Genomic DNA, 14,824 nt, shown 5'->3' on the forward strand with positions numbered 1-14,824 from the left:
AAGATCTGATGAATGCAAAAACTGGTGTCTGAGGGCCCTGTGATTCCACAGGGTGTCCGGGGCACAGCAATGGAAGTCAGCCACATATTCTTCTACTGGACGGCGGAGCCGACGAAGAGCGTGTATCGCTGCTTCAGCTTTTTCCACTTTATGAGGGTCCTCCTTATATATAATAAAAGTATCCATTGTGGCTAAAAAAGGACTGATCTGTTCTAACAAGCAGTGGGCCCATCCCATCTCATCCATTTACTCCACACTTGCTGGCTGTCAAATGATGTATATACTACTCTTTTTTTAAAACCATGAATTGCTTGTCAACAACCAATAATTAATAAATATATAATGTTTATAATATTAATATTGTTGTGACTCTGGCAGCCTTAAAGAATAAGTAAACGTTTTTTTTTTCTGTCTATAAATTTACTCTAAACAGCCCCCCAGATTAATGTACCTTAGTCCCTGCTGCAAGTCTGCTCTGGTTCCAGCGTTGTCAGCAGCTTCTTTCCCCTTCTTCCTGGTGCAGGGTGAAGCCCCACCCCTAAGCTTGCTGAGCTCTCCTTATCTCTCTGACTAGTCGGAGAGATCATTTGCATGCTGTGTCATAGCTGGGAGGAAGGCAGAGCCAGTGTGTGCACGAGCAGCTTTTTTTTTTTCTCCTCACATGCACTCCCTGCTCGTTCTGGTTCATTCCAGATCACAGCAGCACTGGGAGGAAGAGCTGGAAGACTTCTCTGATACTGCTAATGCACTATAGGTAAATTAACAGCCTTTTCTCAATTTATAATATATTTTAAAATGCTATTGATTGTTATGCCTGATCTGCCCTCTAGTTATGTAAAGAATAAATCTGATTTATGTTTAACTGTTTACTGAGTTTTTTGATTAACTCGTTCATGTGTCCCTTTGTCTTATTTACTGATCATTTTATGTGCAAAGCTATTTCATTTTTTTTCTCATTTATGCACACTGACATAGATTAACTAGAAGAGTCTAAGTAGCTCATTCAGAGTTTCGTTTGTGTGATGTCCTTTATATATTTGTGTGAATGTTTGTGTAATTGTTATAGTAGCATGAGGTTGCATAGAGTGATTTATATAACAATTTTGTTTGGGCATCAAATTGCCAGCCTGTACTGGGAGTTGTGAGGGTTTTGGGGTGGGGTCGGTTGTGCAAGAGATTGTTGATGAGGCTTGGGGGGTTGATTTATTATCAGTAAGAATGGCAGATGGGGATTTTAATCTGTTAGAATCAGAATGGCAGCCTGTTCTGGGAGTTGTACATTATATTGAATGTTCAGGGACTAATGCAAGAAATTGTTAGTGATACTGGGGAACTAGCTTACTAATCATTTAGGGTAGAGTTTAATTTGAACATGTTAGAATCAGATTGGCAGTATGTTGTGGCATTTGTAAATTATAGTAAAGGTTCAGGGATTTGTGCATGTAATTGATAGTGATGCTGGTTATCTGGCTTACTATTCTGTTAGAAGGGCAAAGGGGAAGTAAAATTAGCGAGAATCAGAATCTGTTATGGCATTCAAGTTTATGAGATGACAATGTGCTAGACTTGGGGACTAGGCCTTCATACATTGCACCTTTTTTTGTAATACACAATAAAAAGATTACTAGTTCATGGATCCATGGTACCACCATCCAAACATTTCACAGTTATCCCTTTTTTGTATACAAACTTTTAGTACTTCACATTTATAAAATAAATTGAATATATTGCACACGTCTAGGGAGGCAGAAGGGAAATACTGCTAAGATGCAGCACAACCCAGACCAGTGACTTTGTGATTTTTTTCCAAGGAAGTGACTTCATTTTTCCTTACTTTATATACAGTTGTACATTACCAAATATTATTTGCGCAAAAAACACTTTTTTTCTGCACCAGGGCAACCAAAGTGCCTCACAATGCAGACACAAACTGGAGCAGACACCAGCAAATCAGTTTACTGTCTACCTTATTTCATATGCATGCAGATAATCCCTGTCTAGCAGTAACCTCAGGCATAGCATTGTAGACAGTGACAAGTGCTGCATATTCTATTGTCCAACAGTGTATGATTGGCAAGTGTGTCGGGGTAGGTGGGGGCGGCATTAATACCTGAAACGCACCTGTAAATAAAATATAATCACAGAAAAAACTGTTATGGCTGAAGCTATTCTTTGTGTGTTATTAGTGAATATCTGTGCATTTTCAGGCCATCATCGTGGTCTATTGCCTAGTGACAACCAGAAGGCATCCCTGTCAATGCTAAAATATATTGGGCATGATTAGTGTACAGGTATAGAATCCCGTATCCGGAAACTCAATATCTACAAAGCTCCGAATTATGGAATGGCTGTCTCCCATAGACTCCATTTTAATCAAATGATCCACATTTTTCAAAAAGAATTCCTTTTTCTGTGTAGTTATAAAACAGTAGCTTATACTTGATCCCAACTAAGATATAATTAATCCTTATTGGAGGCAAAACCAGCCTATTGGGTTTATTTAATGTTTATATGATTTTCTAGTAGACTTAAGCATTAAGACCCAAATTACGGAAAGATCCATTATCCGGAAACCCCCAGGTCCCAAGCATTCTGGATAACAGGTCCCATACCTGTAGTAATATTTTTAAGTTGTTGAAAATTGTTACATGTGGTGTTTATTTGCATGCATTCTCCACCTGCCTGCAACTGCACAAAGAGATTTTTTTTCGGTGCAATACTGCTTATAATGTGTTGGCCTTTGTAGAAAGGAACCATATGTAATATTACTTTGTGTATATCATGACGTTTTGCTTTGTGTTGTATGCCTAATTCTTTTGTAATTATTTATTTGAACCATACTCACTTTAAATCTTACTTCCCTCCTAGGTCTTTATTTTTCCTAAGGAGAATTTTTCAAAACAGCTGGTAAGTAATACTGTGGCTGTATCTATAGCCGTCTTTGGGGTAACTACCCGATCCCAAGTACAGAGTCTCATCAGGAGCCTCTAACCCTGGCTCCCTCGGCCATTAATTTGTGCAAGTGCAACAAAAAAATAAAAAATAATTTCTGGGCTGGTGTCAGATTTACAAGATATAAAATGCAGTTCCCCTTTAGATGATCAGTGACACAACTGTATATGTAAGCAGCCCTGCATGTGTATAACATGGCTATTGTATATTACAGGCAGAATGGATTACTTACACAGACACTTGAGTAACTGCTTGCACTTCAGCTGTCAGACTCTCAGCCCCATCATGCAAATACTATCTGCTGTTAATTCTAAGGAAAGGTAGCACCCTGTGCCTGTTGTCCCTCTGGCAGAAATTCCCCACTGATGACCCCGGGCTCTGGGGTAATTAATGGCCACAAGTTTGTTGTTAATAAAACTCCTGCTACATCGAGCCCAAATTCCCACCCTGCGAAGAGTATTCTCAAAATAACTACTTGCACAACCAGTCCCCAGAATACTACGAGCGGCCGAGGGAGCCCGGGTTAGAGGCTCCTGCTGAGACTCTGTACTTGGGAGCGGGTAGTTACCCCAAAGACGGCTATAGATACAGCCACATTGCTCCGCCGAGCCAAGAATCTTCTGCAACAGTCCAGGATCATGGGATCTCTCCAAAGGGGCACAGTCAATCTCTGCCGCAACTTGTCCAAAGCCACGTCCTCAGGCAGCCTCCCCAGCACTGTGATTCCTCGTAGTATAACGTAGAGTGTGAAATTCAGAGAAGATTTGCAATTGGTTTTTGAATTTTATTATTTATGGTTTTTTAGTTATTTAGCTTTTTATTCAGAAGCTCTCCAGTTTGCAGTTTCAGCAATCTGTTTGATAGGCTCCAAATTACCCTAGCAACCATGCATTAGTTTGAATAAGTGACTGGAATATGAATAAGAGAGGGTCCAGATATAAAGATGAGTAATACAAAGTAGGAATAACAATACATTTGTAGCTTTACAGATCTAATCCGAAATTTTAGAGGAGATCCAAAGAAGATTTGTCACTGGGCTTTCATACACATGCCGATAATCAGTCCAGTCTGGCAGTACGTTTCGGGTTGGGTCAGAAGAGCAGATTCGGGAGATTTAGTTGCCTGTCGACTAATCACCTCTTCTGTGTGGCGACAAACTCCCCCGAACTCCCTTCCGTATGCTTGAATGAAGAATCACCTGCGCTAATGCACTCACGGTGCTTCGATTCGGCAACTAAATCTCCTCGAATTTGCCCATGTGCCCTTACCCTTAGTTTTCCGAAGTTGCCTCACTAGGAAACTTCAGTCGACTTTGGAAACGGAAGTGTTCCGAGTGTCATCCCACAGGCGATTTTCACTTTAGCTGGCGGGGAGGCAGTTCGTGGAGATTATTCGCCCGTAGAAAAAACAATTTGTCGATAGGGTGACTAATCTCCCCAAATCTCCACGTGTGTCTCTGCCCTTAGGCTACTGCCAGACAGGACTGATTATTGGCATGTGCATGAAAGCAGGCCCAGAATCAACTAACTTGCTGGAGTCTGGTCAGTGGCATAAATAACACCCTCGTGGGACTGCCCTGTGGGGGCCACAGGTCCTGAGGGGCTCCTGCCACTGCTGCCAGGGTTCAGGCACCCACCTCTTCAGCCCAGAATAAATAAAATCTCGCGTCTGCCACCACCTTTAGGGCAGTGGCACACAAAGCTACAGGGGGAGATTAGTCGCCCAGCGACAAATTGCTTTTTCTTCAGGCGACTAATCTCATCTGAACTGCTTCCTCGCCGGCTAAAGTATTAATCACCTGCGGGATGGCACTCAGAACATTTCAGTTTCTGAAGTCGCCCAAAGTTTCCTCATGAGACAACTTTGTTTTCCAAGTGCCACCCCGCAGGCGATTTACACTTTAGCCGGCGGGTGGCAGTTCAGGGGGATTAGTCGCCCGAAGAAAAAGCAATTTGTCGCTAGGCGACTAATCTCCCCCTGTAGCTTCGTGTGCCACTGCCTTAGGAATAACACAGTGCATGCGATGTGTCGGCTCCAGATGTGTTGTGGAGTTCTACCCTAAAACACCAACCAATAAAAATTAAAACCAATAAGAAAATGTCTCAGAATATCAGTTTCTACATCATACTAAAGCAATGCATTGGGCATTGTAAATATCAATAGTATCTCTGACCACACTGTATGATATAATTTACCATTAGTAATATGTCGTAAATGAATGGAACATTTTTAATATTAATAAAACAGATTTTTATTGGAAATTTTTAAGAAAATATATATTTAAAAAAAAAATGAGCATTTGGGTAACAGTAACCCTGCTATAGTTCCAGGGGTACCCAGGGTACAAATAAGCACTCACCCCTAATCTCCCCCTAACTGACCTTCAGACTGGGCCCCCTTAGCTCATAACAAGGTTACAGATATATAGAAACACTGGGGTGTCACCCTGCTATAGTTCCAGGGGTACCCAGGGTACAAATAAACACTCACCCCAAATCTCCCCCTAACTGACCTTCAGACTGGGCCCCCTTAGCTCATAACAAGGTTACAGATATATAGAAACATTGGGGTAACAGTCACCCTGCTATAGTTCCAGGGGCACAAATAAGCACTCACCCCAAATCTCCCCCTAACTGGCCTTCAGACTGGGCCCCCTTAGCTCATAACAAGGTTACAGATATATATGAGCGTTTGGGAAACAGTAACTCCAGGGCACAGTTAAAACATTTTTAATTTATATATAAATGTAAAAAAAACAGTTTGGTGTTTTCTGGTTTAAAATCTGCTCTGTGTGCACAGTAACAGGTGGATTACAGTCCTGTCAGTGTAGTAATAAAGTGTCCTAATTGTGACTCCAGAGTGAGGCCCTGTGCACACAGAGTATTTTTTCCCTTTTCTTAGCCCTGCAATTTTCCGTTAGGATCCTCTTCCCTACAATTCTCCATGTGCCTGCACTAAAAATTATAGCTTTAGCCTCAGTGCATGCACCTGCAATAGAGTGTAGGTTTGCACAAAAAAAGCCTGCTTTAAAAAAATTTCGGACCAGCTGCATCTGCCCGCACTGAGGCCAAAGCTCTAGATTTTAGTGCAGGCACATGGAACAGCGTAGGCAAGTACGGAGAAATGCATGGCTAAGAAAAGGGAACAAACTAGCCAAAACACATAGGGGCACATTTACTAAGCTCGAGTGAAGGATTCGAATGAAAAAAACGTTGAATTTCGAAGTATTTTTATGGGTACTTCGTCCATCGAATAGGCTACTACGACCTTCGATTCTAACTAAAAATCTTTCGATTATTCGACCATTCGATAGTCGAAGTACTGTCTCTTTAAAGAAAACTTTGACTACATACTTTGGCAGTTTAAACCGACCGAGGTTCAATGTTAGCCTATGGGGACCTTCCCCAGCACTTTTCTAAGTTTTTTTATGATCTAATAAAAATCCTTTTATCGATCGATTAAAATCCTTCGAATCATTCGATTCAAAGGATTTTACCGTTCGAACGATTTTTATTCACTCAATGTATTTGCAGACAGTTTTACCATAGCGCCACTTTCATGGTGATTATGCTGGTGGAACCCAGGGTTAACAACATCCTGATCCGTTGCTAACCTGTGGCCATATAGCTGAACATTGAACTAAATGTGTGATACCTATGAACCGACAGACCGTACGGGACCTTCCTGGAATGTCACAGGGACACTCGCATATTAAAAATTAATTCCCTTTATAGATTGCTTGCACTTACATCTTCATTTGTTTAATTGAATTGTTGAACTTGAATCTGCCCCATATTGTTGAAAACCTCAAAAAAAAAATTGCAACTTGACTGTGCAGTGAGTTATAGTTCAACAACTCAGTTAAACAAATGAAAATGCAAGCAATCTATAAAGGGAATTAATTAAAAAATATATATATATATATATATTATCACTAATTAGAAAATATTTTGGAAATATTATTACGGATAATTTTTAATATGCGAGTGTCCCTGTGACATTCCAGGAAGGTCCCGTACGGTCTGTCGGTTTATAGGTATCACACATTTAGTTCAATGTTCAGCTATATGGCCACAGGTTAGCAACGGATCAGGATGTTGTTAACCCTGGGTTCCACCAGCATAATCACCATGAAAGTGGCGTTATGGTAAAACTGCCTGCAATATACACAAGTGATTGTCTTGGCACGTGCTTCTCTGGATAAAAACTGGAATCCTCCTCTGGGGAACACTGATAAACATTTTGAGAGACTTTCTCTGATGTTTAAATGCTATGAAAATAATAACGACTGGCCTCAGGCTAAAACGATCCAACTGCACATAGCACTGTCACTAAAAAGCTACTGAACCCTGTACAACAATGAGCCTTTATAGGGGGCCTTTCCTCACTTTGGGAACATATCGGTCAGAATATTCAGTTCAAACCATGTGGTTATATATATATATATATATATATATATATATATATATATATATATATATATATATATATATATACATATATACATATATAAATATATATACACATATATAAATATATATACACATATATATATACATATATATAAATATATATACATAAATATATATAAATATATATATATAAATATATATATATACCAACCAAACAGATCCGCACTCCTCCAATTAACTCCTTAATCATCCGCCCGGGTGCTGCTCCTGGGATTGAAAATGCAGAAACGAGAAAAATTGGTAGCGCACTCCAGGGAGTGGTTATAATTGTGGGGGTTATTTATGTGTGTGCAATTAATGGCTTTTTTATCTTGAAAAAGGCTCTAGAGGGGAGCCGAAACGTCGATCATTATGCCATAAAGAATAAAGAATCATATACAAGTCCTTGGAGTGCGCTACCAATTTTTCTCGTTTCTATATATATATAAATATATATATATATATATAAATATATATATATATATATATATATATATATATATAAATATATATATATATATAAATATATATATATATATAAATATATATATATATAAATATATATATATATAAATATATATATATATATATATATATATAAATAGCCATGCCCCCCCAAAAAAAACTACCCACAACTTTGTTTTTTGAAATGTAAGTGCACATTTAATAAAAGTTAATCAAGCACAATTAACAAAATACAAGGTTTACCAAGTATATCCCTTTGGCTCCTTTTAATAAAGTAAATGTGGCCGCTGTCTGTCATAAAATAGGCTCCTACACAGGTTCCAATGCGCTGTTTGCAGACCTAAGGAGAAGGTGCGCGCCGTGCAGCCAGCCGAGACTTTGAGGAGGAGGTGCGCGAGACTTCAGGAGGTGCGCGCTCGTATCACAGAGTGAGCGCACACCCGACTTGGAGGAGGTGCGCGCTCCTATCACAGAGTCAGCGCGCACCTGTGCAGGGAGCAGAGACGCGCATCTGCTCCCTGCCTTCTGTGACGTGTGCCTGCTGCAGTTGCGGGAGGGGCTGAAGCTCTGCCAGAAATTTTTCAAATATGGCGCCTTTCAGAGAGAGGCGCTGCAAAGTGCGATCTGATCTGCGGATAAAAGGTACCCCCAATTATGTATTGATGTATCATAGCCTATACAATTGCTTGTGGTGATTAAAAAAAAAGGGTTTTTATTTTAAAAGTTTACTTCTCCTTTAAGCTGGACATACACTTGAAGACCTGATTGATGAGGTCACCAAACAACCAGATCTTTCCCCGATATGCCCAACTTGAAGTTGGCGATATCGGGCTCATCACAATGATGGAAATACAGGTGGTCAGAGCCAGGTCTGGATTTGTGGAAAAAGGTCACCTAGGCCCGGGCCTAGGGTGGCAGGATTTTAGGGGGGCAGCATGCTACCCAACCACACCCACATTGGTTCAAAAACACTGGGGATACAATCATTTTTTTAAATTTCCTATGCGCCAATCCCCATTGCACGAATAAAGGGGAGGGGATAGGGGCGACGAACGGCAGTGGGCCTAGGGACGCCAAATATGTAAATCCAGTGCTGGTCAGAGCAAGGACTGCATCTTGAACTGATGCGGCTGGAATGAGAACAGGATTTTTAAACCTTTCACATAGTAATTCCACATGTTTCGAGTCCCAAAGGACCCGTTGAAAAAGGGTCCTTGTCGACTCAAAACGATGTGGAATTTGGAATAAAAAGTTGCAGCACAGTACTGCGGATGTTTGTGGCCTCCTTCATTGACAAATATTTGGCCTTTACTGTGTGACCTAACTAAGAAGGTGAGCCCACTAGATAAGAAATTAAGGGACGTGCTGGGAAAACTGCATAGGATTTTTAAACCCGTCTGAAATTTGGACAATTTTTGCCCGGATATCAGTCAGAGAAGCCTGTTGAATGGCCCCATACACAAACCAGTAAGCAGTTTTATTGGTCCACGTATAACATAGTTCTCTCTCAAAGTGAGAAATCATGAAAGTCTTCTATAAAAAATATATATATATTTATATATTTATTTTTTGTCAGTTTATACAATATTAATAGCTTTATTTATGTAAACCTGGCAAGATAAGATTATGTGAAAAAAAACAGGATATGTTTCCACTTAATGTTGAACTAAAGAGGCATTAATAAACAATAGTGATTATTTTACAAGGTTTTTGCGTATTTTTGAAAACAAAAACAGTAAATCTTTCTATACACAATAAAAATAAACCTTGTGGCATCTTCTTTGAACTTAATCTCTAGGGGCAGATTTATCAAGGGTCGAATTGAAAATTCACGGTAAAAAAAAAAATTAATTTCAAGCTATTTTTGTGTACTTCGACTAGGGAATAGTCCAAATTCGATTTGAATTTGAAAAAAATTTGAAAATTCGAACATCAAATTTATCATGTACTGTCTCTTTAAAACTTCGACCATTTACCTTTTAAAACTTTTCAAATCACTGTTTTAGCCTATGGGGGACCTTCTAGAACCCTTTTTGGAGTAAATTGGGGGACTTTAAAAAATCTAATCTTTTTTCTGTAATTACTTTGAATCTAATTCGATCGAATTTGATCTTATTTTAATTCAAACAATCAAATACAGCCTATTCACCCGCAAAAAAAATAACTTACATTTTTTTAATAGATTTCAGTTGGTCTTTTTTTAATCAAAATTCAAAGTTATGGGAGTTAAAAAAAACTCCCATTACTTTCAAATTCGACCCTTGATAAATCTGCAGCTAGATGTAACAAAGTTCAGATGTTTAAAACTTTTTACTAAACAAGTATAAATATTTTAGGTCCAAAAAAAAAAAATAGATTTTTATGTATGCATACGTTCTCCTCACTACAGTCAAATTGCACATGGTACGCCAATTTGATACAGGATACACTTTGTCTCTTTCTGTTCTATAGAATATAAGACTTTACAAACATAATTCTGCACAATTTATGTTCTGAAAATAACATCTATAATAAATAGTATTGATTAAATGTATTTGTTGTAAATTAGAACTGCCACTGCACAATTCACTTCAGATGATAAAGTGTGCATCCATAAAACGTTTTCTTTTTATGAGAAGTTGGCGATGTATGTCATCAGAGTTGTTTTAAGCCATGACTCAGATGCATGCTTGGGTCAGAACCTTTTTTAAAAGCTCTTGCTTTGTTAGACAAAAGGAAATACAGAATAAGGTATCTAAATTGCAATGCTGTTGGTTTATGATATTCTTTATCCACAACGTTCTGTGTATTGGTGCTTTTTCTTTGCTAAACAGTCCAGAAATGTAAGAATGAGGACAATACGTGCCAATATATTTTGGAAAAGCATATTACATGTACATAAGTGCAAAGCATTTGTAGAACAGATAGCTAGCTTAATGTGTGTCTTAAATATTAAAATATCAGTGACTGCATTCAAATACACAGAAAAATATTGTTTTTTGCTATTTAGCTTATTGCTAAAGAAAATATTTCAGGGCCCCAGTTGTAAACACCTCTCCCTTATACACGTATAATACACCTAGTAAATACCAGGAGCAATGTGGACAACAGTGAATTTTATATATATATATATGTGTATATATATATATATATATATATATATATATATATATATATATATATATATATATATATATATATATATATATATCTATATATCTATATATATATAGATATATCTATATATATATAGATATATATATATTATCAAGGATGATAAAAACGTTGGTCACATGAGTGATGTTAAAATAAAACTCTTTTGATTGAAAACTTCGGTGTGCTGGTCCACTTTGAACATTATATATATATATATATATATATATATATATATATATATATATATATATATATATATATATATATATATATATATATATATATATATTGTAACCGTTTGAGGTCACAGGGTCATCGTCTCCTGGGGGTAGACGGGTGCACAGCAGTATTGGAGTCCACGCAAAACAACACAAAAACTGGTTGGTAATGTGCAACTGGCCGCAACCAGTTTTATTTGTCTGGTTGGCAGGAAGACAGGAATCAAAACAAACAAAAATGAAAATAAAACCTTGCCTGTCCGGCACTAACTAAACAATTAGCTCCTAACTAACTAGGTGAGGATCTAACATCCAGCACCTAACAGAAAACAGTATTTGTGGCACAGCACGTACTCACATCAATCTGGCTCTCTCACACAGGCCTGCACTGCCTGCTCTTTTCCCCAGGATTGAGAGAGAGAGACACACAATCCCTTCCCTACTTAAAGGGGTTGTTCACCTTTGTAACACATTGACAAATCTAACAGTTCACATAAATAGAACAAACTTTTCCATAGAAATAGTTAACAGAAAAAGTGCAGTTCAAGAGATATTCACCTCAAAAGTGTCCCTGTACTAATCCTTCAGTTCTTCACAGACCCTGTGCTGGGAGGGGGTCACTGACCCCCAAAAACACTACAGTGTTCACTTCCTCTTCCTTATATGACATCACACATTGTACTGGCAGCTAACTTAACTCCTATTGGCTGTGTCTGCTGTCAATCTGCCACTGCTTCCTGTGCTGGGCTGTGCTGGGGATTTTGAGCAGCATTCAGGTACTGAAGAGAAACTGTTACAAGTTTGTGAGAGGGAGGGGAGTGTGGGCTGCCTGTGTGCAGCAGAGACTTCAACTGTGCAGATGGGGGGGGGTCGAGGTGCTTGGGACCTGGAGTTTTATGGATAATGGATCTTTCCATAATTTGGATCTTCATACCTTAAGTCTACTAGAAAATCATGTAAACATGAAATAAAGCCAATAGGCTGCTTTTGCTTCCAATAAGGATTAATTATATCTTAGTTGGGATCAAGTACAAGCGACTGTTTTATTATTACACAGAAAAAAGAAATAATTTTTATAAATTTGAATTATTGGATTATAATGGAGTCTATGGGAGACGACACTTGTTCTTTCCAGAAATATATTATTTTGGTGGGGGGGTCCATGTATTATTTTGTGTATTTACCTAATAAAAAATCATTATTCGGCAGCTGACGTGACTTCCGGGACTATTTGTATGAGCTTGAGGCTTTCCAAATGAGTTGAATTTTTTGTGCATAAAGTAAAATATTTTTCTGGTATGGATCCCCATATCATGAAAAATATAACTTTTTAATTTTTTTCTATTTAGAGCTCTAAATCTTGTTCCAGAAGTGGAACACTTAAACACTTAAAAAAGGTATCGTTTTCCTCTCCCCCCCCCCCGGGAGAGCGCACAAAATGTTCAAAAAACCTACCTGCCCTCATCACTGCTCTGCCTGTCACTTAGGGCTGTCACCGTACCCTTTTAAAACCAAACACATATGAAATCCACAGCCTGCATGGCTAATTAGCAATTCATTTTGATGCATGATACATGGCTGCACAGAAATCAGTTCAGTCTGCAGCATCTAAATGAGTTGATAATTAGCCATGCAGGCTGTGGATTTCATATGTGTTTGGTATTAAAAGGGTGAGGTGGCAGCCCTACTGTCCCTGCTAGATGTGTAAGTGACACATACGTTTCTAAGCAAGTCAGTGCTGGTTTTGTTGCAATTTTGTAAATAACTGACATTATGCTTAATGCCAAAGGTATTAAAAGATAAAAATATGAAAAGCCAGTATTTATTCCCAGAAAAGGTTGCACCCCTTTAGCACTCCATTCAGTTTTAGTCTAGGCAGAAGGAGAGTGCCAGAATTGGGAGAACAATGTTGCTCCTTCCTTTTCTGCAGTATTTGTCTGCATGGCTGTGTGATTGTTTGTTACAAAGCAGGTTTGTTTATATGCTGCGTCTGTTAACCTCTGCCATTACAATTGAGTAATCAACCAATGACCATTCAAATTATGTGACCGGTTACAGTTCACAAGCACCCAATAAATTACTAGGAGGAGGGCAGTATCAACATCCAATAGGAAACAAGTAAGGGCAAAGCCTGGGCATGATGATGTCATCATATAGGAAGTTCTTGGTGTGTCAGGTTCAAAATAGGCCACTCCCATCACTTCAGAAAACTGGTCAGACAGACAGGAGAAGGACTGAGTTAATAGGTATAAAAATTAGCTTTTACAATGGCATTTTTTCTTTTCGTTATGGAAAATGGTTTTTCTAACACATTGAGAGCATTGTTACTGGTTTCATAAGATTTGTACATTGAAGGTGAACAACCCCTTTAAGGAGAGAGAACACCTGTTCCTCTCTCAGGTGTTGGGCAAAACCCGGACCGTCCATCTGGAATCGGATCCCGCCCAACACTCAACACTCTTGTAAACCGGGTCCTTTTTCCGGCTATTACAGCTAGCCACAGACCCGTGAAAAAATGTACATTTACTTGGTTGCTTAAAAACAGTATGACAGAAATCTGGATGACACATACACCCCTTCAACCAATTTCCCAGCATTTCTGTTACAATATATATATATATATATATATAAGTCCGAGAAGCATGAGTGCACACTGGGGTTTGATAAAAATATAATTTTATTAGGTTACATTAAAACTGATCAACGTTTCGGTCCGAACCTAGGACCTTTATCAAGATACAAACTGTTTTAAAATAAACCCTTAAATAGACAAAGGGAAGAAACACTCACCCAATCACGTGTCGCGTATAGAATCATGTGATCGAAGAGGACAGAACCAATCACCAAGTAGTCTATTAACCATTTAGTGTGTTTAAAAACTGTTGTAAAAGAAGGAAAGATTAAAATACAAAATCACTTTCCAAATATGTATGAAGAAACCTGTTTAAATAGCATAGTGAAAATTCATTGTAACAACATAATTGCAATATTGAGGAAATAGAAAGAATTGTAACATATTGTAGCAAAGCGTTATACCGACTTATCCACATTTCAAATTAACTGGCAAAAAGACAGAACGGTTTCAGTTAAATTCACCTTAGTTTTAAGAAGCAGGTAAGTGGACAATTTTCATTCAAACCAGATGGGCTAAGAGTATTTAAAGTTTTAATCCAGAACACTTCTTTTTGTAAAAGGGCATTGGAGCGGTCTCCACCGCGTCTAAGGGGTGGGATATGATCAATCCCAATATATTTAAAAGTGGGAAGTCTATGCCCCTGTTCAAGGAAATGTTTTGCCACTGGTTTGACCGTTTTCCCATCACGGAAAGCTGTACTTATTGCGGACCGATGTGCATCCATTCTTAATCTTAGTGTCAAATCGGTTTTCCCAACATAGGATAAACCACAGGGACATGTGATCAAATAGATCACATGTGTGGTGTTGCAGGTAATGTGATGTCTAATAGCATATCGTTTACCTGTATGGGGGTGTAGAAAAGATTGTCCTGGGGACATATAACGACATGAAGTACAGGTCGGGCATCTGTAACAACCTGGCTTATCGTTGGTTAACCAAGTGCGTTTTGGAATTGGATTATCATAG

The 14,824-nt window shown here is 38.4% G+C and overlaps 1 long non-coding RNA gene across 1 annotated transcript; it reads left to right on the forward strand.

Moving 5' to 3' along the window:
- Window positions 1–386: 386 nt before the first annotated feature.
- On the forward strand, window positions 387–5,214 carry LOC121396291. The gene is made up of 3 exons (XR_005962964.1): window positions 387–754; window positions 2,869–2,907; window positions 3,167–5,214. It is a non-coding gene; the product is annotated as an uncharacterized LOC121396291 (long non-coding RNA).
- Window positions 5,215–14,824: the final 9,610 nt, after the last annotated feature.

The sequence above is a fragment of the Xenopus laevis genome, chromosome 7S (genome assembly GCF_017654675.1).
Source record: "Xenopus laevis strain J_2021 chromosome 7S, Xenopus_laevis_v10.1, whole genome shotgun sequence".
Lineage (NCBI taxonomy): Eukaryota > Metazoa > Chordata > Amphibia > Anura > Pipidae > Xenopus > Xenopus laevis.